Genomic DNA, 27,149 nt, shown 5'->3' with positions numbered 1-27,149 from the left:
GTGTCAGGTTGTTGTCACACGATGCGGTGAATCTGGTTCTAGGGCACATTGTTCCAAATAAAGTAAAATAAAAAAAAAATCTAGCTATTTGACTTAAAGCACTGAACCTGTCCAAACCTACATTTCTGGTTCTAATTTGTTTTAAAGGATTTCTAAGGGTAACTTTTGTTCTGGCAGGCATTACTCCAGTTAGGAACTGTCTGTCCTCCAAATCCAGCATAAACACAAGTCTGAAACAGATGCTGTTTTGCAAGCTTTGGCTAATTGAGTAGCCAAGTGCCCGGGACTGATCTGGGACACATCTATGTTGCCAGTTGATCTGGAGCCGGTATTGCACAGAACTGGTCTTAATGACACGTAAGCACAGCGTCCATGGGATCACAGCACTAGCACCACCCATTCTGACCATTGCTTTTATTTACATATTAATGGTGCAGTTTAGAGGCACAAAGCTACTTGGGGATGGCAATCAACAATATAAGGTTGAACAACTCTAACCAGCGTGGTTCACAGCAATGGCATACTGAGAACAGACCACATAAAAGAAATGGATGAGGGTGAGTCTCGTAGCTGTTGGCGATGGCTTCCCGATTTTCTAGAGGTTCTTCATGCAGGCACCGAAAGCAGCTGGTTTTCTAGAGCTGTGCTCTTGAACTTCATGCAGCTGAGACTGTGATTCTTGGAGCATCTCTCTGATGGCAAAGATCATTTAAACAGCCCTGGCTCTGCTTCTCTTTTGGACATCTGTATCCACCCCACTCCTCTCCCTGTGCTACGCCAAAGCCAACTATTTATGCAGCTGGATGGTGATATGTATCTATGAGCCGACCTGGCTGCAGAGAAAAGAAACCTGAAATCAAATTCTAGGCTATTTGTCTGGCCAGATCACTCCTGTGATCTGGTAGATCAGGAAGCCACATGAACACCTCTGTTGGCATAGCCCGAGGTGGGAGAGAGGGAAGAAGGAAGGAGTGGGAGTTTAACAGGGATCTGTGTGCACAGCTTGGGCAATCATTAGTGATGGCTGGGCCCCCTTTTTAAACTTTCCCTCCTTCTCAAGAGGGGTGTGGGGGGAAACAGGCTTATTCGGTTCTGCCAGAATGAAACTGAAGCCTTGTAAAGCTAAATAAAGCTGGGCACAGTTTTTATAAGCTTGGTAATAGTGCCCTGTGGAAACAGGCCATGATTACAACTACGGCAGTTTCTGACTGATCCTTAAGTGGCGTCCCAAGTCTGTCACACCAACGTTTTTAAAAGGATTCGAGGCAGGAATGATCACTGCTGTGAAGACCAGGCAGTCTTACTTCTTTTAAACTCCAGCCGTCAGTGACACAAAACTAGGTAAGCATTTTATATAAATCCTCAGGAAACTGAAGAAGTTGAGGCTTGCTCCGTGACTGTCACAGTTACTACTAATTTTAATACACCAAACAACAAGCTCATAACAGCCAAGCCTGACTCATTGCTTTCCCTCCCTTCACTCCAGAAACCTATCTGCCACCTAGTGCTACACACACAAAGGCAAGGGATTGCTGAGGAGAGAAAACATCTTGACTCAAGTTTCAAATCGCTGATTTTTTTGAAGTCCATAAAGCTGCCCGGGGCCTTATCAGGAGCGGGTCTGCCAGTGACTCCAGAGCCAGCCGAGCGGGGAGAGGCTGCGGGCCCGAGGCCCCTTCTCCGGCCTAGCAGCAGGAGCCGCCGCAGTCACGGGCTGCCCTCCCTGCGCGGCCTCAGAGGCGACGCGACAAAGTACAGCTGAAACCTAAGCAAAGGAAAGAAAAGGTGGAAGTCCGAATTTCCGCTGATTGGTGATACGGGAACACGCTTTACTTAAAGGAAATGAGAGGTGTTGGACGGTGCGGACGTTTTGCAACTGAATCAGCTGCTCTCACCCTTCGCAGTGTGTGCCAGAGGAAAAGAGCAGGGCGGCAGAGATGCACGCCCCATGGGACTGAGGGCAGGATTCCTCCAAGAGGTGCACTGCAACTGTTTTGAACCTACTAAGCAACAGGATCACACAAAAACAAAGTAAATACTTGTTTTCCTCCTTCTACCACAAAATAAACAGAAAACAATTCACAAGCACTGCAACCCATCTGCTAGGTCATTTCTAACTTCATTTTGTTCATTTTTTTTAGTCCAGAAACAATCACAAAAATGTAAACAACAAACACATGATCCATTTCTCTTCATGGGTTGGCTTTCTTCTTATTTAGAAATGAAATACTTCACTTCTCTCTAAATAAAGCATCACTCCTACAATAATCTGAGGTCTGTTGTAGCAGCTAAGGAGTTCTAAAGGAGTTTACCCATAAACAGATGTTTATGCATGATAAAGTCAGAGCACTGTGTTGAGCACTGAAACTGAATCCCCTCTGGTGCAGGACGCAGCCACTGCTTCTCCGCCAGAGCAGCATTACGCCAGCCCCTATCAGCACAAACCTAAAAAAGAGCTGCCACCGCTTGGAAGCAGGCAGGGCTTGGGCAGGACGTAGCTATCCCCGTGACACTGTATTTAACGCGGGGAATCAGAGCATGGTGCCAGAGCGCTGGCAGCAGCCCAAGAGCCCCCGCTTGCAGATGGGGACTGGGAGGCAGCGGCACTTTTGGCAGCACAGGGCCCCCTGGAGCACTGGTTCGGAAAGGATTGGGAGGAATAGCGCTGCTGGGGGGATTCACACCCTGCTGCTGCGGGTGGGACACTCCGGCTGATGGGGATGGCTTTATTCCACATCAACACCGGTTCTCGAAGAGTTTGGCTGGATTTTTCCAATTGCCTCGCTCGCAGCCGCGCCACTGTTGGCATGATGGCTGGAGGCCAGCCCGGCAGAGCTAGCTCTGTGCAGCGAGGTGAGGAGGGACAGTACAGGCCCGCAGGAAAGGAAATGGCTTCTGCTTGTCCCTTTGTTTTTGAGCAGGTTTATGTTTCAGTCTTGTTTCGGTCCTAGTGCTGTGAACTGACTTGACCTCAAAGACATTAACTTCCTAGCTAAATCTAACTGGGCAAAAGAGGTTTTGCACAGACACAGCAAGCTGGCCACAGCACTTTTATGTACCACTCTTAGAAACTAGCAAGGAGTAAAGGTATGTAATACAGGTACCATAGGCTGCAGATGTCACGCTTCCAAAATCTGTAGTTTGTAATCCCTAATGTCCCACAGTGAGTTAAATTCATACATAAGAGGCAGATGTACCGCTCTGAGTTTTGCACCTCCAGAGTCTGTTTCCGAATTCTTTGTGATAGCAAGGGCTGAGTTTTACCACTGATGCAATTTGTTTATTTTAATGAAAGCTGTCTTTCTCGTGTGATCACTATATTCAGTAACTAAGCATTAGCAAAAATACCAAATATCTTGAGAAATCTAATAAAATAAAAAAAAGACAACAATATTCACCACTTGTTCTACACTCCCACTACTGCTATTGCCAGTGGATCTGGGCCAACAGTTTAGATAATGGAAAACATTTGCAAAGAAGTCCTCATGCGTGAAGAACACTTTACTTTTCATATAATCGCATGCAGCAATATTTTCCTGACGGTGTGGGGCAGTGATTCCCCAGTGAGGGTTGCTTTGGATGCTTGCACAACCTCATGTGACTGCCAGATCTAGTGGCTTAGGAAACTACCGTACTAGCCAAGGTAGGCCACTGCATTTTTGCATATCAGGTAGGAACAACTGCTTGAAAGGGGAATAAAGGGGATTATCAACCATTTCAAAAGTACATCTTTTGATTCTTTGCAGAATATCTTTTTAAAACTTCTTTTGTCAGATGAACTTTGGCATGTGAAGAACAGTAAATAATCATGTATACTGGGCAAAACTGGAAGGCTGCATTTTTTCTTTTTAATAAGATTCTGAGATGCATTCTTGAAGATCAGTCAAAATGTAAATTACTGTATGGAACGATTACTGGCTTAAGACTGAGCAAATATCTTCCCTGTACTTGCATATCTTATGCCTGAATTAAAGTGCAACCCTGGCTGTACATTTCCTGTGTTTGTATGCCTAACAAGAAAGTACAGTAGATTAACTGTAGGGACCAGGAAATGCTTTGATCCACAGTTGAACAGGAATGTAAAGCAAATAGGCGCTACAGAGACTGCTAAAGCATGTAAAGGTTTTTGTTTCTGTGTCACTAACAATGTTAACTGTTATCAGGTGTCTAACAATTAAGATGAGTGACAAAGAAGCGAGAATTCAGGTCAGATTAGGAAAAAGAAGAGGTTACAGACTACTTAGATAAATTGGATGTTTTCAAACAGGCTAGTTCAGGTTGAAATTTACCCTTAGAAAATCAGAGAATTAGCTGAAGCAGTCTTGGGGCTGTTAGTGCTGCTGCTGAACCTCCTGAGTGGAGGCGGGAGCTGCAAAGGCTGCGAAAAGGCAACCACGGTGTCTCCTTTTGGCGCCTTCTGTTTAGACAGCGCTTTATTATCTCTCTTTCTGTCATACACTTAAAATGTCACTACTCACTCATTTGAAAGCTCTCAAATTTAAATTCCCCTTTGGGTTGATAGTCCGAAAATGATTACATGTTTTGCAGACTGGAGAATTTTTGGTTTTGACAAAGCAGCAATTCTGATGATGCTCTCCATAATGGTAAAGGAAAGAATAATGTAATTTATGACTGCTGTGTGCATGCCCCAGCTAACATACATTCTGAACTTTAAAAAGTAGGTGTATTCCTAAGCAAGCAGACTTTTAAAATACAAGTCTCTTAAAGCATTACAGAATACACTAGTGTGTTAAATTTACAACTGAGTACGTGATACTCATTCATCCTTTATGCCATTTGGACTGTAACTGAATAAATGACAAAAAAAAACCCAGAAAACTAATTTATTGCTTCTAAGAATCTAACCTGTTTACAAATTATTTCTTATGGCTGGCTACTAATAAAAACAACAATATTAGTTAATACACATCACCCATTTCCCTTTAGAAATATTGAGATGGTAGAAATCCTTCAAAAATAAAATAAAATAAAATAAAAAAAAAAAAAGGCTGTTCCTGAAGAGGAACAAAATAAACATACAGACCATACGGCTTAAATATACAATAAATATTGCCCATTGAAAATGAGGAACTTTGTTTTTCAGAAAAAAAAATCTGAAAGTCAGATCAGCTTTCAAAATATGGATATGCAGAGATACACATTATATGGAAAACTTCTGGTGATGTGGTTAGTAACTAGTCATGATCTGGCTTTTATTATCCTTATTCTTTCATGTTATGTTCCCCAGTCAAGACTGCACGGCTACTCCTTGTTAACTATTAATCTTTAAAAAAGTTGAGCGAGGGTATGTCATTAGCACTGGCAATGTTACTTTTGGCTGTGGAAAGAACCCCGTCGTTGAGAATTAAACATCGAGAAGACTCCTCAGCCACTGTAATGGTGGTTCAACGTGCGTGAAACAAGAATTCCTTCACCCAGCCAACCAACCAAATAAGGAAGAAAAGTTCATCATGGTGGGCAAAACCAGTAGTCTTGTAGCTGGATGTCCTGATATGGTCACGAGCGTAGCGTAGACAAACCCGTACATGGTTTATGTTACTTCATTCTGCCAAGTAGTAAAACAAGGGCTTGATCTAACAGGATGCTGGAAAGTGCTGTGGTGTCAGCCAACAGGCCAATTATACATGTATTTAAGAATAAAAATGCAAGTCATCTCAATTCAGCTATTTACGTGATTAAAATTAAGCTCATACTTAAATGCCACCTCTTGCAAGACGTGATGCAGTTATGTTGGAAGGGGAAATAAATAAAGCAGTCACTGGCATATGTGGGGTGATGCTGCTTCTGAGCACGTCTGTTGATAGCATCCATGGGTGGTATCTCACGGTTTGCAACAGGCAGCCCACCATGGCGCGCCGGGCACGGGCAGAGCAGGCAGCTGAGTACCACTACAAATTCTGTAAATGTTGATGTATTTTTCTACACAAAAGCTGAATTATCTAATCTGATAGATGACAAACGTAGATTTCTCAGGGAGAAGCTACGGGGACAGTCTCCTTCCCTGTCATTAAGGATGCCCAGTAAAACTGGCTCATGTGACAGCACAGCACCTGCATAGCTGCATCATTCTTTCTTCTTCAGGTTATCTATATGGAACCTTCATTCAGTCGTTTAACGAGAACATATTGCACGCCAAGAAATCATACCTGAACAATTTAGTAAAGTAAGACTTGCACTTTTGGCTATTAGTCTGCTGACTAGCAGTACTCCTGCTCTCTGACTATGGAACAGAACTTGCCTGATGACAACTTGCAAAGCCTGCAAGGCCAGAAGTAACTGAAATCTGGGGGATTTTGCAAATATTTTAAGTAAAATTCTGCAAATACTACGCAAACTTACACACACAAACCTCTAGGGAGAAAGCAAGCAAACAAAAATAACTGTAGAGAGATTAGTTCATTTTTTCCTCTCAAAAACGTTATCATTTCTTCAGTAATGGCATACACACAAGCTTATACTACTAATAATTATGCAGTAGATTTTCTTAAATCCAGCTTGTGCAGTGGTAGAACATTCAAGTAACAATTTTCTTCCTTTTACATAGGTAATGCAGAAAGAGTTACCTGAGTGCAAACAGCACATCTCTCTCCCAGATAGTGCTATCTCTCTATTCTTCGTGCTCCTCTGCCACGCTGACATTGTCAGCAGCAATACCAATGAGTCAAAGACAAGGAATAGGCTCTTAACTTTGATCAAAAGTGAATTCAACAGCACAACAAATAGAACCATATAATACACATTTCCATTCCTTTTGTTCTGGAATGATAAGAATTTTCAAAGATGGAAGAGTTATCTACTAATCTACATCCTTATGTGGCTCCCAATGATCCATTACTCAAATGGTATGAGGTACTGGTAATTTGTTAATTCTACCAATAAACTTTTTTGTCTTTTAGTATTAGGTGAATACAAATAAGCCTCATAAAAGAAAAAAAAATCTGATTCTGGCTGATCATAAGGGAAAGATGGTCCCACAGCAGTCTGCAGTCATTTTTGGCATACATGAGAATCTGACATCATTTAAGGGTTGCTGGCAGGTTCTTAAAACACAACAAATTATTGGATCCTCTGCAGAAAATATCACCTCCTAGTCAATATGCTTTATATATTGTTACTTCAGCTATGGGAATCTCATGTAACATAAATCCTCTTAACATCATCACAATATTTACGATCTATGGACTTAGAAAAGAGAAAGTGGTAGCTGACTAGATCAGATTTTGCTGCCACTTTTCTGACAGCTCTAAAAGAAAGAAAGGGGAGGAAAAAATTTTCCCAGTGACTCGTACCCCAGCTTTCCAAAATCTTCATAGCTTTCATTATTTCTGTTATAATGAATCAACAAAAATCCTTTCCAGTTTTGTCAGCTATTTGGCTCCCTATCCTTCATGTGGTTTCAGTCACTGGAAGTAACTCATACCTCCTGCAGGGAGTCAATCTTTCATTCACAGCCTCATTTCCTTAAAAACTGGGCCTATTGCCTCCCACTGTCTTGACCCGTCCCAAGCAGACAGTCCAAAAGCAATCAACAAAGCAGTTGTCCCACCTCTCTTCATGCTGACTGCTCTCTGAACTCAATCTATATCTAGATGATTTGGTTTTCATTTTTGTCGCTGTTTTCCCTGATGCCAAGAAGAGACTACATTTTACATACCAATACCAAAGCAGTGAACTAAAATAGCAAAGCAGTGTAATTTTATGTAGTAACTTTTTAAAAGGGGGACATGGAGGTAAAAAAAGTCAAGGGCAGCTTCATAGTCGATGACTAGCTACAACAAAATGCTCCATGCTTTGCTCAGTCACCTCTGCCATAACCTGGTCCTTAAGTACATCCAACTGTTGAGAAGCGAAATAAATGAAGAGGTAGGAAAGCCAAAAGACTTTGATAGTAACTGAAGCGTGCTTTATGTAATTTTCAAATTTGCAGATATTGGCATGCTGCATTTCAATTTGCTAAAATTAAGTTTTATTTGGTGAAAAAAAAAATCAATCAGTCACATATATGCCTTCAAATGACAAAGGGCTATGAAGAACCCACCTTGCTACTAGATTTTGTTACTAACTTTTAATGGCTACAAATAAACAATACTAATAGGTTCTCCTCCTTACCTGAGAAAGGTAAAAAAGGCCCACGATGTAAGAATTTTTCAGTTTGTACAGATCAATTTGAGTAAGAACTGTGTGATATGAATTACTAATAAAGTGTTGATTCTACAGCATTGTAGCTTCTTGCATGGTAGGAGCAAACCTAAAACACATCCCTAAGTAAGGCCAGCCATGCACCTGCATGGTTAAAGATGCTAACCCATATTTTCAGCTAAAGGAGGAAGCAGCAATGACCATTTAACTGTTTGAACGTCTACCACTTACTTGGGTGAGGCTGAAGCGATCAGTCCCCAATACTGTGCAGCCCGTATTTCCTTGCTACCTGCGCAGTACACGCTTTAAACACACGATTACTGTCTTATTCTCTAACAAACAGTGTGAGGTATTTTTAAAGAATACAGCATGTATCGTGTACATCTCTGTTATTCCAAGGAAGAGTTTAATTGCTTGTAATTCTATCATATTTTATTTGAAAATGAACTGTGATTTAACTTCCCAACTGACTCATTTCTAGCATATCAGCAATGCTGATGTAATGTTCTCTTAAGCAGATCTGTTTTCAATTCAGGACAGATGTAGGGTATTTTTTTATTATTATTTATTATTATTATTTTTTTTGCAGCCACAGGGATATTTGAATCACTCTTAGCATGGTATATAAAACAGAGAGATTGATTCCTGAGGCTTACTTAAGGTTTCATCAAACTGTCAGTAAGCATCCGGAAAAATTAAGGCTTACATAACTAACAAATTTTAAAGAAAAAAGATGGGTTTTGCAACCTATCTTCTCAAGAAATAAACAAAATATCAAGCTCTGCCATTAGATGCCAGCCACACTACGCATTTCAGATGTGTTCTAACCAGACGGTGCCATAACGTTGCAGTGCGACATGGCTCAGAAGCAGTTCTGTGGTCTTGCAACCCACGTTACATTTTCAAAATTGATTCAAACACTAACTGCTTGAGTTTTCAAAATCAGGAAGGGAGCTCCAAAGGCACTGAAATCCTGTTCAGCAGTATAACTGCTCTTAGGTTGCTCTCTAGCTTGAATAAAAGTCAATTACGCCAAACTTCGCATTTATGAAAAACTGAAAAGCATTACATATAAAACAATGCCCTTGCAGTAATAACTGCTGAAATACTGATGCCTTAAACAAAACCACACAAAAAGGAATATTGAAAATGGGTCCACTTCTCTTTCTTTAATATGAAAAAAAACAAACCACCAAACAACCAACAAAACTAGGCATGAAACTGACTTCCTATGCTTAAAAATAGAATAATGAATGTATTTATCAGAGCAAGATTACATAAGTAATTGAAAATGTAACATATTTCTCCTGAACTCATGAGCAATGTGCCACCCAGGTCTTTTTCTCATTACAAAACAAAACAGCAGCAACAACATCAAAAACAACCTGAAAATAATTCTGATCTCTTTCCTTAAGACCATGATTTCTGAAGCCCTCTGGAGCGCAGGCATCAGCCCCAAAGCCAAGCCACATCTCTTTGGGTGCAGCGAACGCAGGAGCAGGCTGTACACACACTCACCACATGGCTGCAAGACACACAAGACACACTCCCTTACCAGAGGCTCAAAGAGGGTGCAGAGCTTCCAGAAAGAGTTTGTATTTGCACCCTATACCCCACTAATGCATTTGACAAAACTTGTTTCCTTCTTAAGACATTCACCTCTGCGCCAGAGCTGGCTATAGTCTTAAATGTGCTATTTGTGAAGGTCTTCACTAGTGAAACCAGGATTTCTCTGAATAAAAGAAATATGAATAAAATCTCTTATTTATTATTTGTCTGTGCAAACCCACAGTAGCATTTGTTCCAAAGGACTGGATCGTCACCTTGAGGAACTTCGTCCCCAAACTTCTGCAGCCACAAATGTCAGAGAAGTAGACTTTGCAAAGTGCAAATTTTAATGTGGTCCTGCCACAGAAACCTCACTGCTTATGCACTGAAACAGAAGAGAGCAGCACAGGGCCAAAGACTGGAAAAGAATGCAGTTGTGATATATGCACTGTTACATTGCAGATTGCTATGATTCTGTCATTTACCTTTACAAAAGCACTGGCTAGTGCCAGGTCCTGACGGCCCAGCATCCAGTTTTGCTTTTTTGAAAAGTTTTTGCCTGCGCTGGAATTTGCAGCTGGGAGGAATGACCCACGAACTAGTCCGTAAGGCAAACTTTGGCACAAAACAAAGGCAGGAACGTCTGCTGCCATCACGAACATCTTGTTGGCCGAGTTCAGTCACGGGGGAGTGCCAAGCAGCTGAGCTGCTTTCCCACCTCTCTGGTTTGGCTGGTAGGGCCCATGTGAATTAATCTAAAACACTCGATACACTGGGCATAGCCTACTCACTCTGAGAAGGATTGATCACGAAGGCATCACTTAGATCAATCCCTTAAGAAAGCAAAGATTTAAGCACCTGCCTTTGCATCCTGAGGACCCCATTCCTCAAATCACAGCTGCTTTCTCAAAGTCTTTAACTTTACTGCTCATTGTATTGCTGGATTTTTTTGACTTTTGAGGTCTTTTTGTTTCTGTAAATTGTAGCCATTCTGACACTGAGAGCCCAAGCCCTACTTCCATTCATGGAAATGGAAAACATTTTCTGGCAATTTATAGATATATCCTGCCCTAAAACACTTTTTTTTTTTTTTTTTTTCCTTCAGCCAGAAATAGGAACCATTTGGTTAACTCATAACTTGAGTATTCAAAACACTCATGCATTCCTCAAACCATCTTCAAAACCATTTTTACCAAAAGTGTAAATATATTTACAATACACACATAGCATAGCTTTGGTAACGGAGATAGTGACATTGCAAGGGATAAGGAACACAGTTTTTCTTTTGGCTCATGTAATGACTCAGGGGTCCTATGTAGAAAACTGCATGTTGTGTCTCAGTTTTCCCATACCCTGCACGTTGTTTGTAATGTCTCCCCCCCCCCCCCCCCCCCCCCCCCCCCGCTGAAGGATTTGGACGAATGCTTAATTAGCATACCCCTGTGCTGTGCTTCAGATAGCATGTTTTACTCATCTGTATAAAAGATAAGTCATATGTATGATGAAACTTTATACATGTATGTGCTGAACGATGAATATGACGTAGGTAACAAGGCTACCTTCTCACACTGGTTGCATTAACTCCATACACTACAGGAAATTATTTTCCTATCTTCCATTCCTGCTTAAATAGAAGTATGTGGAAATTTCAGAATGTTTCATTTTTTTAAACAACAAAAACCAGAAAAGTAAAAAATGATCTATCAACATACCGAGAAGCCAGAGAACATACCGATGAGGCCTAGGCCTGACCAGCCAGCGAGCAGCCTGGCAGAAAAGCACCGGGGGTTCCTGCTGGGTGTGGAGTTGTGACAGAGACTAACCCTATTACCACCATGTTGTGTGAGCTAGGGAACAACCAGCAGGCCTTGGGAGTTCGTTGTTCTCTTCAGCATCTGAAGCCACATCCAAAGCTCTGTGGCCACCTTGGACCCCAGCACAAGAGAAATACTGATAAAGTGGAGAGAAACGCCCCAGAGGCCAAAGAGCTGTGGGGCTGGACTCAAGCCAAATACTGCCACGTTTGCTTGGAGAAGAGACAGCAGAAGGGCAACCTAACCACAGCCTTCAGCTACCAAAAGCAGTGTCTCAGAGAAGACAGAGCCAAACTCCCCTCATGGGCGCATGGCAACAGGCCAAGAGCCAACAGTCAAAACCTGCAACAAAGGAAATTCCGATTAGATACAAGGACAAGACACTTCACAGCAAGCATGGTTCAGCGGTGGGAGGGGTGCCTGGGGAGTCAGTCGCATCAGCATCCCTGGAGATAGTCAAATTTTGACAGGACCTGATCTGCAGCTGAAGTTAGCCCTCCTTCAAGCAGGCGGTTGGGACTATACGGTTGCCATAAATCCCTTTCAACTTAAATTATTATGTGATTCTATAATTTATGACTAATAAGAGACATCATTAATGTTCCCATTATTTGCTCGCTCTCTCTCCCACCCCCTCCTTTCCCTGTGGGGACACTGGCTAGCCAAGATGAACATAATTGTCTAAGAATACCCTTAAAAGTACACCCTGTCCATGTAAGGTGTCAAGTATGAAGCAGCGGCGTTGGCAAACATCCAGATGCCAAAATATAAACTTCTAGAGCTCAGCTGGATTTTTTACTTGTCAGATCTGTGTCATAATTGCTGTTTATCCACATTCTTCTTTGGTGACATGTATTTGCAGTCTTGCAGTCCCACTGATTTAGCTGGTCATTTCGTGTCTGTAAGGAATTGTGTAAATAAATATTGTGATTTAAACCCTTCAACCACATTAATGTTACTTGCCAGCAAAGTTAAGAAGGGAAGGCTGACATCTTCAGGGTCTGTATTTATGCATTACCTTTATGTGTTTAAATGAATCTAAGCGTCTTTTAGGGTCCATCCACAGTGGCAAGTATATATTTAAAATGAAAAAGGATTCAGGAATAATTCATCAGAAAATCTGTATTTCAAAATCAGAATGCCTAAGTTTTAAAATAATTTAAACCGATCCTCAAAAGTATGTAAAAATAATATGAAGGTGATACTCTTACTATGAAGCAAACACGTCTGCCTGCAGAAAGTTAACCAGGAATATTTTATTTCAAATAACTTTTCCTCAATTATTACTGGGACAATTATTACCCAGACAGAAAACAATACTGTACACCCCGTACTGCAAGACAAAATTCAATTGAAAAAGCCAAAGTTTGATTACAAACAAGGTAATCATGCTACTATATTTTAGAACAATGACCAATTTTAAAGGTTAATAGCCATTTCAGTCGCTCAGAGGGCAGATGTATAATGCGTCCTCCGATGGACTCCTAAGACTTTTCAGGCATTTCCAACTCTCCCATTGTGACCTCGGAAGACACGTGACTTCCTTGGCATTTTACGATTGCCAGATGAATGTCATTGCACTGTTAACAAAGCCTCAGAAAAAGTAGAAGTTAGACCTGTAATAGTAATGTTGCTTTGATGAGATCCCAGTCAGATATTTTGTATTCGAGTTGCTGCTCAGAGGTAGGCAAACTTTTATGGCTGAGTTATTAACTCCCCAAAATAGAGTTTTATAATAGAAATGCTGACAGACGCTTCAGTACAGCAGTGCTATTGGGCACTGCTATAGTCATCAGTTTTAATGAGAGCTGTTAATATCACCTCAATCAAAATGGTTGCCCTGGGCTGACATCTCGGGCTGTGCACAGGTGCTCTCAGCCAAAAACGTAATGAAGGTTATTACATTATCAATGAGGCACAGATGTACATCCAGTCTGAACTCAAGGTGGTGTTACTGCCAAGCACGCATCTCTTTCAGCAGGTCCCAGGTCTGTTTATATCAATAGGCTGTTCCAGCTCAGTGAACCCAGGCACAGCCTTCTGCTTCTCCACGGCATCGCCAGTGAGAGAGGGGGCAACTGTTAGGCATGCAAGAAGGATTTACCCCTGCTCTGCAGGTAGATCACAGCAAAAGCAACAACAACAACAAAATCCCAGTTTGGCTTGTGGTAGTCTTTGAACTTTAAATATGTGCATTTGGGTCTGGACTGCTTCAGCTTTTCAGAGCAGTTCCTCCCCTTTACCAAGCACAGCAACAATACTGGCTTGAGGGGAAACTCTCTCTCAGCTGTGGTTTGTCTTCTTTGTCTTGTCTGAAATCTGACATACTTATCATTGGATTTGCATGCTTTCGAAGCCATACTTCACACTTTGCTCATTAGTGCTTATGTTCACTTACTTTACTATACAAATCACACAAAGATGTCATATTCCTATTTTTTTTAGCATCTCTCATTTTTATAGTAAATAAAAAAATTTTTCAGGCACATTCCAAGTAATGGGTCTATACTGCCAGACATGGATACTAGAATGGATTACATTTCTATTCAGATAACACCTGGGCATTTGGAAGCCAATTTGAAATGAGCCATAACCTCTGCTGAAGTCATCCTTCTTCATCTGTCCTCCTAAGACCCCAGACTGAGGGAAGCAGTACTGTAAGAAGGGTGATGTAAATGAGAAATGGCATCTCATCAGAATATAGACTATGTTTGCTTTAGCAGAGGAGGACAACTGTTTGCAGATCTCAGCTGGCACTGTAATGTTGCTTTGCTCCCCAGAAGCATATGTGATACCTGGAAGGATGGACATGTACATAGAGCGAAGCAAGCATCACAAATTCTTTTGTATCAAAGACTGAAGGGGGTGTGTACATCTATATACGTGTGTGCATGCATGTATGAAAGAGACAGAGCCGGCCAAGGAAGCCACTATTGCATCTTAAATGTAATTCTTGACGGATTCTGCACAAATGATGATGAATGTGCTGCCTTCCCCCTAGCCTCCCTACTAGCCAAATCCACTTTGGATTTGACTAACCATTGCAAACAAAATGCTGAAGTCAAGCTATTTCTGCTTTCACAACTGTCCCTCCATAACTTAAGGGACAGACAAAGATGAACCCTGTTCACCAGGCTGTATCTGGGAGTCCTAATATCGGTCCAACATAACTGATAGGTTGAATGAGCTCAGTGCTTAAATCCCTGGCACTGTATTGTGCAGGTGATACCAGTGATTCTCGGGCATTAAAACCTGTGCTCTAGGCCTGTGTTGGAAGTTGAGTCACTGCAATGAGAACACGACATGGAGCTGAACCACAGAGGCAGTCGGAGCAGAGCACGGACTGCAGTGCAACAGCTAATGGTAGAGAGAGGTACATGGAGGCAGAGGTAGCGGTCAAGAAGTGACCCGATCATTCAGCTCTGGTCCTGGATACTGCAGGTGCAAAGTAAGCTCTGGTTCCCAAATATCCCCCAACACAACGTTTGGAGATGATCGAACAAATGAACTCAGAGAGACAGCAAGAGAAGAAATCAATGAGTTCAGTGATTTGAGCTTTGAACTAGAACTACTTCAGGTATTTTTTTTTCCTTAAAAAAATACCAGTCTTGTTCTTGTAAGGGATTAGATGATCGCGATAAGCAAATCTGTACTTAGGTGAGCAATACTTAAACTAGAAGGAAAAAAGATGGGGAGCTATTGCTCCAGCCAAGCAGAAGCAGTACTACCACAGAGCACTGTTTTCAAACAAGGGAGATGAGGGCGAGGGCTGTTTTATTTTTAGCGGGAGTAAAGCTGCAGTCCCTCATTCCTCCTTAGTTGAATGCCTAAGTGGAGAAACGTTAGATGAATGGAGATGCTCGTTCTGCATTTCCCAGCAGCACGTATAGAGTAATCTCGTTTCAATTTATTCTGGCTGTCCTGGCATGCTCCTGTATTCTTGTTACCATCCAAGTGGAAAGAAGTCAATCTGTGCCAGTATGCACAGCCCTCCCCCCGACAGCAGGCCGTCTATGTGCGCAGGGCTACATGCCTTAAGCCCTGCCTCTGTGAATATGTGCTCACAGATCTTGATCTAACCCTGAAAATAGCTCCCCACAGGACTTAAATCCTCGTGACCCATTTATACATTTCAAGCAAGACTTCAAAACAGACAGATTGCAAAACCAACTGCAAGCGACCCAATTATGTCCTAGAGGAGAATTATTCTGCGAGTAATTGCTACAAAGGGAATGTTCAGCCATCGCAGTCAGAGCAACTTCCAACGTGGGGATGAAGTGGTAACTTCAGATGTGGCGCTTCTCTGCATTTGCCATTTCTCTTTGCTCTCTGGTCTTTTTTTCTGTCTGCCACAAACCCTGCACCATGGCCCAGGAGGTGGTCAGCAAGGGGTGCTACAGCACACGCTGGTTCAGCAGGGAAGTCATCAAAACTTTCTGAAGCTCCTTTTCCCAAATCATCATACACATACAAACCTGGCAACGTGAAACTGTATGTACAGCAAAAGCAGACAAACACTTTAAAGTAACACTATCAGCAGTAGTTACAGCTCCCTCCCATCCATTATAATAGAAGTCTTAGCAGGAAATTAGACTGATTTCCTTAAAAGAAATCAAATACCCCGATTGCTTGGATTAGAAACAATGCTTGGTTTGGAAATGGGGGGTTTCCTGCTCAGTCTTCTTCAATAATAATAATGAATGCTGTAAGTTGATGATAACACACAGTAATGACAAGGAAAGAAAAATTTTGATGTTGCACAAGGAAACATTTGTTGAGGGAAGGGGCAGGACCTGGGCTGATTTTCCTAGAACTTTTACATTTTTATTTCCTTCCACCTCTCATATGCATGTCTTCCTCTAATGGCTTAAAAATAAAGGATGCAATCTGTATTCCAGACAGATTGCATGAATAATCCTCTCTTATCACAAACCAGCCACAGCTGTCCTTGAGTAGTTAACAAGGATCTACAGGACAGGAATTGCTCCAACTCCCAGTTGGAGGAAGCATTAGTTTTATAAAGACATTTCAGCCTTTTAAACTCAACTTTATTTTGCACCAAGACACTGAAAAGAAACAATACATTCATCCGTATGTTAAAAGAAGACAAAAAGCACCACACTGCTCAAGAATTTAGATCTGAGGTGTCACACAGTAGACTGGTTCCTATGAGTAACCCAATGGCAATAGGAATCTCTTTTCTGTGCTAACCCCTCTGCTTCTTAAATGATGTGCTTTCGTTGGGAGCCCAGGTGTGTCCCCTTCATTCTGCATGGAGCCTGAAACACAAAATGGTGCTGGAGCCTCCTCTTTCACTCCCTCCCAGCTCCTTAGGATCCTCACCCTGGTCCCACCAACCTCACTGACTGAAATGTGCTCTGCCTGTTTTACTGGGAACAGAAAGGGGAGTTCCTGGACAGGGGGAATGGAACAGAAGTGTGGCTGCCCCCCAGTCTGCCGTCACCTCCCCAGAAGGAAAAGCCAGGTTGGCATTGGTAGTGAGCACCACACCACTTATGCAGTAGAGGAAGGCAAAAGAAGAGGCACAGAGAGGACGAGGAATGCAAAATTCACTGATTTTTTTACTTTTGTGAATGCCATGATAGTATTGGTATCTCCTGCTTTCCGTGCTGTCTACCAGCGGAGTCACAGTGCTGCCATGGCATTGATGGAAGACTCTCAAACCACTGCAAGGCTCCCAGCTGGACATCCCGTAACGGTTCATTACGAGGTCGCTTCTCCCGGTTGCCCTGGACCTGACAGCTGCCAGAGAAACTAAACCTTGTTGCCAGTGAAGGAAACAGCAATGACTTTCAGCTGTGTGGACTAAAACTGAAAACTTACATCTTACTACAAAGCTTCTTGGAATAAACAGCTATATGTAGATACAGCAATAGTGGCTGAAAGACAGCTTCATCCTGAGAACCATGGGAACCAACCAGGAAGGAATTACAGGTAATAATACCCATCCTATTTGATTAGCTCCAAGTTGATACTACCTTTGTTTTGTTTCTTTGGCATAGATAGAATGATTCAGCCCTGACAAGATGCCTTTTTTTTTTTTTTTTTTTTTCAAAATTGTGTAAGAACCACTCACAGAATTTAAACTAATTATGTTTCTGCTTTCTACTTTTATTTTGTGCCAGTGGGGAGGAAAAAAAAAAAAAAAAGAAAAAGCAAGACAGATAGAAAGAAAGATTGAAATCTGTGGAAATTCAAGAGATACAGCTATTGTGAAATCAAACCACCCAAAGAGGGACCACGTGCATATCCACACATAAAGTATGTACTTAAGGTACTAATGTTTTGCCTTACATTTCCTTGCCAATTGCTGGGATCTTCCAATTACATTTTCCCTTTAAAATACATATATTTCTCCTACCCCTATATAGTCCAAAAACTGACAACCATTTCAACCAAGTTATGTCATAAAACATAAGGCTTGTATAGGTTTATGGAAAAGCTATTTAAATTAGCTCTCAAATGTTTCAGCTGCTGGGAGTTAATACTGTACTACGTCCATGAAAAAAAATCACCGTTCAAGTATGAACTAGCAATCCAAGAAAATCTCTAATTCCTTGTCATTTCTGAGGGATTACTGCCAACACAAATATACCTTTCCTCACAAAACTCTTCTAGTGCTGTTGACAATACCACTCCCCTTTCTGTCACTATGGCCCACATCTGGGGTTTGTGTTTGACTCTTTCCCCCTTAGCCATACCAACCCACTTCCAAATCATGACACTTATGTCTTCAGCATCTTCAAAATCCACCCTTTCGTCTCCATTCTTAGAGTGCGATCCTTTGTTCCATCTCTCGCTTTTATCCCATCTTGATTACTGCAGCCTCCACTCCTCCTTTCTGGCGTCCCATATGCACAAAGGCACACAAATCAAAGCGCTGCCAAATAAACACGCGTTCCTTGCCTGGAAGTTTGATCACCTCTTTTCCTTCCACTCCCCCCAACCCTTTCTTAGTTTCACCACTGGCTTCCCTCCAAAATCATAACAGATGTCAGCACCTTCCCAGCTCAGTGTAATTCTGGGGCTTTTTAATTTATCTTCTGCTTGTTAAGTTTTATCTTACCTTCTAATCCTTCCTTTCCTCCAGTTCTCCTCAGCTCTCCTGCCTACAGGTTTCCAGAGTTTCCTTGTCTTTTGCCCCACATGACCCCTTCTCTTGAATTTTTTTCCAGAAGCCTTGCTTTACCTGAACCCAGGAGATCCACTTGTGACATGCTGTTTATTAAAATATATTGATTTTAAGCTGTGCTATTATTTCCTTTTCTCTTACCAGTTGTCCAAGCTGCCATCCTCAAGTGCTTAGATAGTGCCAAGCAAGCAGCTGGCACTCCTGCAAATACTTGACAGCAGCGACCTGGGCACAACACTGAAAACTGATTAAATGATGTGGTAGGAGATACAACAAACAGAGCTATCTTCAAAATGCTGTCAAATGTGTGAAACAAGCAAGTTGAGAGAAATGAATAAAAGAAAAAGAGCTTCATATGCATTTAGTTAAAAGAACTTTGGCTCCTTTTTTTAATTTTAATGAAGAATTGCTGTTTCTTTTTCTAGGAACTATCAGTCATCTCTTCCTCCTTCTCTTTATCTAGAAAAATTACTGCATATAGCACAGCAATTAATTTTTCTTCCATGTCTTAAGCACCCTACTTTCAAGTACCTGCTCCCCTTTACATTCTGGGAAAATCTATGCTAGAGCCACTGGCACAAAGGAGCTGCACTGGACTGACAGCACTGCAAGCACTACCACAAGCTGAACCATACTCTTATAGGAATGGCAGAGTATGTCTCTGATGCAGAATACCTACCCAACGTTGTATTTCATGATTAACGTTAATCTGCTACAGGCCCAACACAGAAGTTGCCTGTTTGCATAAATGCATGCATGAACATGTGCGTGCGTGTGGACATTCAGGCCTCAGCTTCTCTGCCAGGCTCCCATAAGGCTGCTGCTTCTCTCCATGAGTAATCGCCCAGAGTCGGCCCTATACCAGACTAATTTTTGACTGTCCCTTCCAAAGGCATTATAGTAAGGACTTTGGCCATTGCAGGGGAGAAAGTCCCCCCAATTCTTATTTTTATAGTTACTTAGGGCCTCAAAGGGACAAACAAATGTAAGTTGCTAAATGATCTATCTATTGTCCTACCAGGGGATGCTTCCAGCAATCTTACTAAATAGTCACCTTTAGGTGAACAAGCTTATGGTACCTCAGACTTGAAAATCTGAGCCCATGTGCCAGCATCACATCACTTCCAGCTCCTCCTTAACAAAGCTTATCGAATACTGTTAGGCTATGTGGCTTAATACCAGAAATCTGCCCACCCTCAAGCACATCAAGATCCCACATGCTACCACGCTTCACTCAAGCCAATAAAAAGTTTTAGGGTAATTCTTCAGCCCCTGCCTGTGGCAAGAGATGAGTTAAATGCTGTTTGCATTGCCAAAGGAGTGAAATTGCATCAATCCCCCAGATTTAAAACCTCATGAGCTTTCAGTATTTCTTTCTCTTAAGCATGAGGCAGCTGTTTCTCCTGGGAAGGCTCCTGGAAGACATCTGAGATGAATGCAGGAGGCTGGAATGTGGGGAGGACGAGGGACTGCCAGGACAAGATGTCCACACTCAGGCGATACCCCCAGCTCTCCACTTAGCAGCTTTCACAGCCCTGCCAGCTGCTCAGCTACAACCCTTCTGTCTTCCCCCAAACTGGGATCAGGGTTAATCCTCCTGCCCAGGGCAAGAGCTCTTCAAAGTGCAGCCATCTCTGGAGGCTGACGGGCAAACACAGAGGGTGGAAGGAGGCCAGCCTTGGCAGAGGCACCGCTCTGACACATCCTCACATGGTCGCTGATGCAAAGCAACGACCCGAGACCTCAGTTAGAAAGCGAACAGAGGGGATTTTTCAATGAACTCAAGATGCCCAGTCAGAAGTTTCAGGCTTATAGTTTATATGCAGGGACATGTATCACTGCGTGCACGTGAAACACAGCTATACTATTAAAATCCATATCACACGTTCTCTTAGATTTGGGATTATTTTAAAGCAGGTCTAGAATGACTTAGAATTCGAAAGTCAACTACTGAATTGGAATTAAAATAGTGTTTTATGGTAACAGTATGCCTTGTGCTCTGAGCAGATACTACTGGCAAAGGGGGCCATAAAAGGGGAGCACGTGCTTTACGGCAGTAGTTTGTAGCTGTAGGTCATTTAGTTCCAGGTTAAAAAAAAAAAAAAACTACAAAAGGATATGACTGGAAAATACAATATTTAAAAAGCAAGGCCAATTCCTTATGAATTTGCATCCTAAAATGTGACATGAACTTTTGCTGCTTGGTTCCGTAAGTGGAGACCTTGCTCTGCTCCCTAGCAGCTCCTGCGGCAGGCAGCTGCTCTCCTCTTTTCTGCACGCCTGCCACTAGAGGGGAACACTACAAACACAGCAAGCTGGATAGTTCAAACAGATCATACTGTGTACGTTCAGTAAAAAGCCCTGAGCCTTTTTTTTTTTTTTTTTTAATACAGGTGGGAAAAAAGGACTCTCTCCCACCTTTTTGTTCCTTTATTTTATTTTAGCATTACATTGTGGTAACAATAGGATTTCATTTACGTTGCACACTGGTAGCACAGAGTGGTCTAAAGCACAGGACACCTCTCTTACTGCCCTTCTGCATCGAGGAGACAGGCTGTCATCAGAGGAAGCTGATGTCAAGCACTGCCAAGCACATACCCTAGAACTGAATGCTTAGGGCTGATCTGGGTTTTTAAAACTTTGCAGTTAAAGCCGATTTTCGCTTTTTTTCCCGTACAATGCAAAGCCTTCTTCCACATCTGAACTCACAGACTGTGCTGGCAGAGGCATGGGGGGAAGACCCAAGGAGCCCACTGGAGGCATGGAGGTGGGAATGTGTGCACAGAAATGACTTCATAAGAAATTGCCTCACTGTCTCGTATAACACATATAAGAAATTCCTCCTGCAGCTTTAATGATGAAGTGGGAAGCTAAAACCCATAGGAGTTCCTTTCTCCATTTACCAGAGAAGCAAGATATGGGTTTCAATGATGAAGTGTTCCATTAATATTAGTGCTAGAGGAAATAAAGTGACTTAATTGTAAACTAACGACCTCATCCTAATAACCAAATTCTAAACAGAAAAGGCAAGAAAAAAAATCCTACTTTCAGCCATGCTGCCAACTCATAAATTAAGCAAATGACATTGGGATATAATTATACTAATTAGTAATGATGCCAGGAAAACACTATTTATGGGTATGCATTCACCCCATTTCTAACCCTAGAGCCTAAATCTGAAATAGTAATTCAATCAGAACACACTTTGGAAATTCAGCGCTATCGCTTATGCCATTGTAGATCTAATTTAATCAATACCATATTCTCATTAAATGCAAAGTCTGTTAAAGATGTTCGCAGGCCCCGCAAATGAACTCTATTGGATTCGCCTCATTACACTATTGCTCTGGGCTTAACTATGCATCATTAGCAGAAACAGCATACAAGTAGAGTACCAGGCTCTATACATCACCTTAAAATGACAAAGTCACACGTGATTATGGTCATAAGGGATTGGACTGATAAAAGGTGGCATCTGGAGCGACTGTCAGGTGCTCATTGGCTCAGTTGCTTCAGAAAGGGTGTCTGAATTCCCGGTGACCTTCCTGTGTCAAAACGGGGAGGTAACAAGGTGAGATCTGCTTCTCGTTCACAGAATCATAGAAACACAAGGTTGGAAAGGACCTACAAGATCATCTAGTCCAACTGTCCTCCTATCACCAATATTTCCCAGATGCCATGCTGCATGGTTTGAATTTTTTTGTTTCCTGCTACCATTGGAGAACTGTGAGAACGCTGTTTCTAACCCTCAATTTACCTTATAACTTTTAATGTTTTAGTCACAAAAAAAAGGACTGCAACATTCGGGTGCATTGGTCAACGCCAGGTACCCCTATCACAATACCCTGAAGAGGTCAGCAAGCTCCATACATTGAACTATGAGAAGAGTAAACTAATTTCTTTTCTTACTTAAGCCCAAGATGCATACTATACACCTGAAATGTGTACCAGCACTGTTTAGCTTTAAGGGCTACCTCCCAATTTGTTTTTGCTGTCAGATATGAACGTACACTTGGATTTGCCATACCTGCAGCTACTCTACTAGCCTCTGTGCTCTTCAGTGACAGAGTACCACATATATGCCACACACAGGTCTGTCTGGGTTACATCTGAAATAACTACACGTGGAAGAGCTGCCAACAAAATCCTTCATTCATTTTGTTGTGAAGTTAAGAGATTTATTAAAGCTTGTACTGCCTTGCCGCTATCCATTCACATAAGTAGGCACTCAGCTGCAAACCTCTAGCAACTTCATGGAACTCCACCGGCTTTGTATTTTGTTTGTGCTTTTTGCTAGAACTGGCCAACAAGGTCTCCGTCATTTAGTTGTTTACTGGAAACACACGTATATGGAGAAGTAGAGAGAGAGTGCAGAAAACAGCATAAAACGCTTCCTGGTCTAAATTGTTTACTTGGTATTTCTGCCAACCATTTCCATGTACTTCTGCACTGATTGTAATTGCTAGAAAATTGCATGTTTTTGCTTGTCCCTTCGGACAAATGGGCTGAAATTAGTAGTTGCACATATCTGCAGCTGACTCATTACAACATGAAGCAGTCGACTGTGGGGCTTGGGGTTTTTTGGATCTGTTATTTTAGGATGGAAATTGCTGAGTTGGCAGGCAGTCTGACCATATAAATCAAACAGCAACTACATACTTTTAAAATGACATGCATAATCAATTTAATATGTGATGTTTGAGGGAAAGTAGCTTTACGGAGGAAGTGCTGCTAATAAAAATTCAACCTATGGTACCCCTTAGGTCACTAAGGACAAAGCCATGGGCTAGTATTTATGACAGCAGGCAGCCTGCCTTTCTTTGGATTGCTTCTGGATGAACAATAGCACCTAAAAGAATGTATATAAATATCAGATAGAGACCACAGATGTCTAATTATTGCTTTCATTAGCACTTGAGGAGAAACATCAGTATTAGCAGAGTGCAAAACCACCACGGATAGTTCTGCTGTGACTCTTTGAAGATCTTTCTGCCTTGCAACAAAAAGTCATATGAGTACCTCTCTTACAGCATCATCCCCCAAATCTTCTGGTTCCAAGGCAGCTTTTTGGTTAACGCCATAAGGAAAAGCCAAAGGCCTGGGGGGCGTGCATTGTTCCCTTCTCACTGTGGTGGGGTGCCCTAAGCTGCAATTTCTCTTACTAGAGGCATCCTGCAAATAGGGCTTGAGAGGACCACTGTTTGAGGAGTCAGGGTGTCCTAAGGAAGAACAATTGTCAAGTCAAGCCAAGAGACAAGTTCACATTTTATGCCTAGGGAAAAGCTCAAGCCTCACTTTCACACAACAAAACTGCTGATTTTAGGAACAGGAAAACAAAAACCTGCTCATATATAAATGGAAGAGAAAAGAGACATTTTTTTCCAGTCAGTTATTTCATAGGTCTTGCAAATGTAACTGGAAAAATAAGCACTAAAAATTATTTCTCAAGTAATGACTTAAACTGGCAAGGTGATCACAACATTTTCCAAAGAAGAAGAACAAAGAGTCAACACATGGTAAGTATATTTGTCCCACAAATGTTTTTTGAAAACAGAATGTACTAATCAATTGAAAAAGACAGACTAGCCCTTTTGTTTTTTGTTATCCATGCACAATGAAAAACATTGGGACAAATATGAGACAAGAGACCAAGGTCGTGTTCAGCGCATCCCACTTGGGTTTTGACATCAGAGACATCAAAAGTGAGTAGATGATGTAGCAACTACTTCATGAACTCAAATATTGGAGAAAAGAACCAACATAAAAATCCTGCTGTTGTGAATGGATTTGCCTGAAGTGTTGCAAAAGTTTAGGGAAGGCAAAGAGGGAAGAAAAATCAAGGAGGCCCGGGTTCCTGCTAGGGACAGAATAAATGTGCCTAAAAGGGACAAAAAATAAAATTGATAGATTTTGAGTTTTAAAATGTCTTCTGGAGTAATTTATCTGTTTCTAACATTGATTTAACAGTAACAGATAAACATTCAAATATATGGAAGTAGTTATTGGGGGTCTTCTGGAAAATCAAAAGATACTGGGAAAAGCAACTACCCATTTAGCTTGAAAGACACCTTTTAAATTAACACCTGCTGTAGTAAATAAATAAAATCCCTCACTTTCATTACATCTTTTGAGCAAATGAAAATCTCCCTGAGAATCAACTATTTGCTTTCATTCTCCAGAGGTCCTCATAAGAAGGCACAAAATGTGTTTTACAGAGGAAAAAAGGTTTATTTCTATAATATAATTCCCACTTTGGCATTCATTTTCAGTGAAAGTAATGGACATAAAACAAATTAAATGTTTAGAAAATGACTTCTAAAAACTAAGTGCTTGTGCACCGTTTTCTACTTTATGCATTAATAACGCTATTTTCTCTTAACCGGAGGCAAAATAATTTTAATAACAGGTGCTTCACTCATACTGTAAAACTAAGGGGGAGATTTAAGTGAAGATTTTTCAAATGCTGTGGGAATTGAGCTCTGATTGATTTAATGAAAAATGTATAGTTAATAGTCTGTTGAATGGTTTGAAGACATATTCCCTGAATAGGATTTGGTCATTGACATACTGTTGATTTTCAGGAAAACAATTGTCAAGACACAAATTCTAAATTTGTACAAGAGCTACTCAGTTCTCTAATTCTTTTTCCAGCACTCAAAGGTATTGGCTTTTAAAATCGTATTTATCTTGTTATAGCAGTTATTTTGCAGTGCCTATTGCTACTGAGAATATGTACTGTGAAAAAAATTGAGTTGGTAAAACAAAACTTTAAGAACCCAATGAATATATACCTCGCTTTCAGAACTGGTTTGATCACGGTTATTTTAAACCAAAACTTCAGAAAGCCAGAGTAAGCAGTACCTGTTGATCAACATTTGCTGACTCTAAAAGTGCAGTGGAAATTACAACACATTTGTCACAAACCCGACAATCCAGTTCTAAGACTGTAATTAAACCTGCTACTTAAATTACACTTGCCCAGTGCAGTGCATCAACTCACTTTCTGCCCACTCTACAGGACGAGACATGTATGTGTATATGCAAGAAAGCAGCTGGCTCTTGCTCACCTAGGTGGAGAACATTTTTCTCTAAGTTCAAAGAAGAAACTCAGGCAAATCAGACTCGTTGTACTTGCTTTTAGATGAGATCCCCCCCCCCCCCCCCAGAGTATTGCACTGATGATAGATGTGGAGTTCGTATTTGCTGCAGCTGTAGCTGAACATCCACAGATTTTTCAAAACCTCTCAGTTGAGTTCTCAGGATTTCTGGATTCATTCAGTAGGACCAGTTTTACAGTAACTGAATGCATACAGCCAAAACATGCATACAGCCATAGGCATCTACTACAGAAGGAAAAATAGCAACTATCATGTTGCATGAATACCTCTAGTGGATCCTCTTGATTTTCATACCTTTACACCTCCAATTACTTTTACTTTCTAGGCTCACATCATCTGTATTCCTAGTTCGTAGAGGATAAATTTTCCAGAGTTCAAACATTTTGGAGAACTATGAAAACCTAAACATTATTTTCCAAATTTCTATCATTTCTTGAAAATAATTTTCATTCCCAAATATCTAGCAAGAGAACAATTTGGGGCCAAAATATTACTTAGAAGCACCAAGATGCAGCCCCCAGTTTCCTAGTGAAAAAAGATTTTGTCTCGATCTTGCCTCAGATTTCAAACACGCATAGTGGTGTAGCACGCAGGCCAGCCACACGAAAGAATTAACATTTTGCAAACGGTGAAGCTGCTGTGGTGCACACACGATGCTCTTCCCATTGAACAGGCTCAAGTTAACACAGCTCGAGGTGCCCAGGGGAAGCAGTCTCTGCTGTAAGCTCAGCACGGTCTGACTGGATATGTCTTTCTCAAGGCTTTTCCCCTCTAATCTAAGGACTGCAAAATTTCCATTCCTTTTCCTCGAAACATGAGTTTTAAAGGACCTGAAAGGAATGTACCCACGAAATTCAAAAGGGGGAAGGGAAGGGAAAAGGGAAAATCTCCCAGGGTCCCTCCTCTTTCTTCTTTAAGAGCAGCAGATTGTGCCTGGCTGTAAGAGGAAGGCATTTCCTGACTTCAGCCTATAAATTAAGAGAATAAAAAATCCACATAAACTCAAAGCATAACCAGCTAGATATGTACCCCACTTTCTCAGGTCTTGAAGGAAATGGTAGGAGGTAGCTCTCCTTCCTTTTTGCATCACTATTGGATGGACAAGGAAAAACGCTGGGGGAGCGCAGAGGGGAGTAAGGGAAAGGAGAATTCAAGTTATACTTGCATGCATCAAGGAACACACATACAATCTCTGTAAGTCAGAAATTACACTGTCATGGCAAGCATCCCAGCATCAGTCAAGGGACTTATAGTATTAGAGGAAAAAATAGAAAAAAATGACCCAAACTGATGTGTGGGAATCCACTAAGGTTAACTATTTCTTGTTCTCTTCGTAAGAGCCAATTTTATTTATTT

At 41.5% G+C, this 27,149-nt stretch overlaps 1 protein-coding gene and 1 long non-coding RNA gene across 2 annotated transcripts in view; one reads left to right on the top strand and one right to left on the bottom strand.

The window, feature by feature from the left end:
* The window catches only part of SASH1 (SAM and SH3 domain containing 1), a 554,055-nt gene that overhangs the window by 153,390 nt on the left and 373,516 nt on the right, over window positions 1–27,149 (bottom strand).
* LOC125184425 (uncharacterized) lies at window positions 13,069–18,953 on the top strand. The gene is made up of 3 exons (XR_007168392.2): window positions 13,069–13,205; window positions 17,669–17,804; window positions 18,820–18,953. It is a non-coding gene; the product is annotated as an uncharacterized lncRNA (long non-coding RNA).

Source organism: Anser cygnoides, chromosome 3 (assembly GCF_040182565.1).
Source record: "Anser cygnoides isolate HZ-2024a breed goose chromosome 3, Taihu_goose_T2T_genome, whole genome shotgun sequence".
Classification (NCBI taxonomy): domain Eukaryota; kingdom Metazoa; phylum Chordata; class Aves; order Anseriformes; family Anatidae; genus Anser; species Anser cygnoides.
This window is presented reverse-complemented; position numbering and strand designations above follow the sequence as displayed.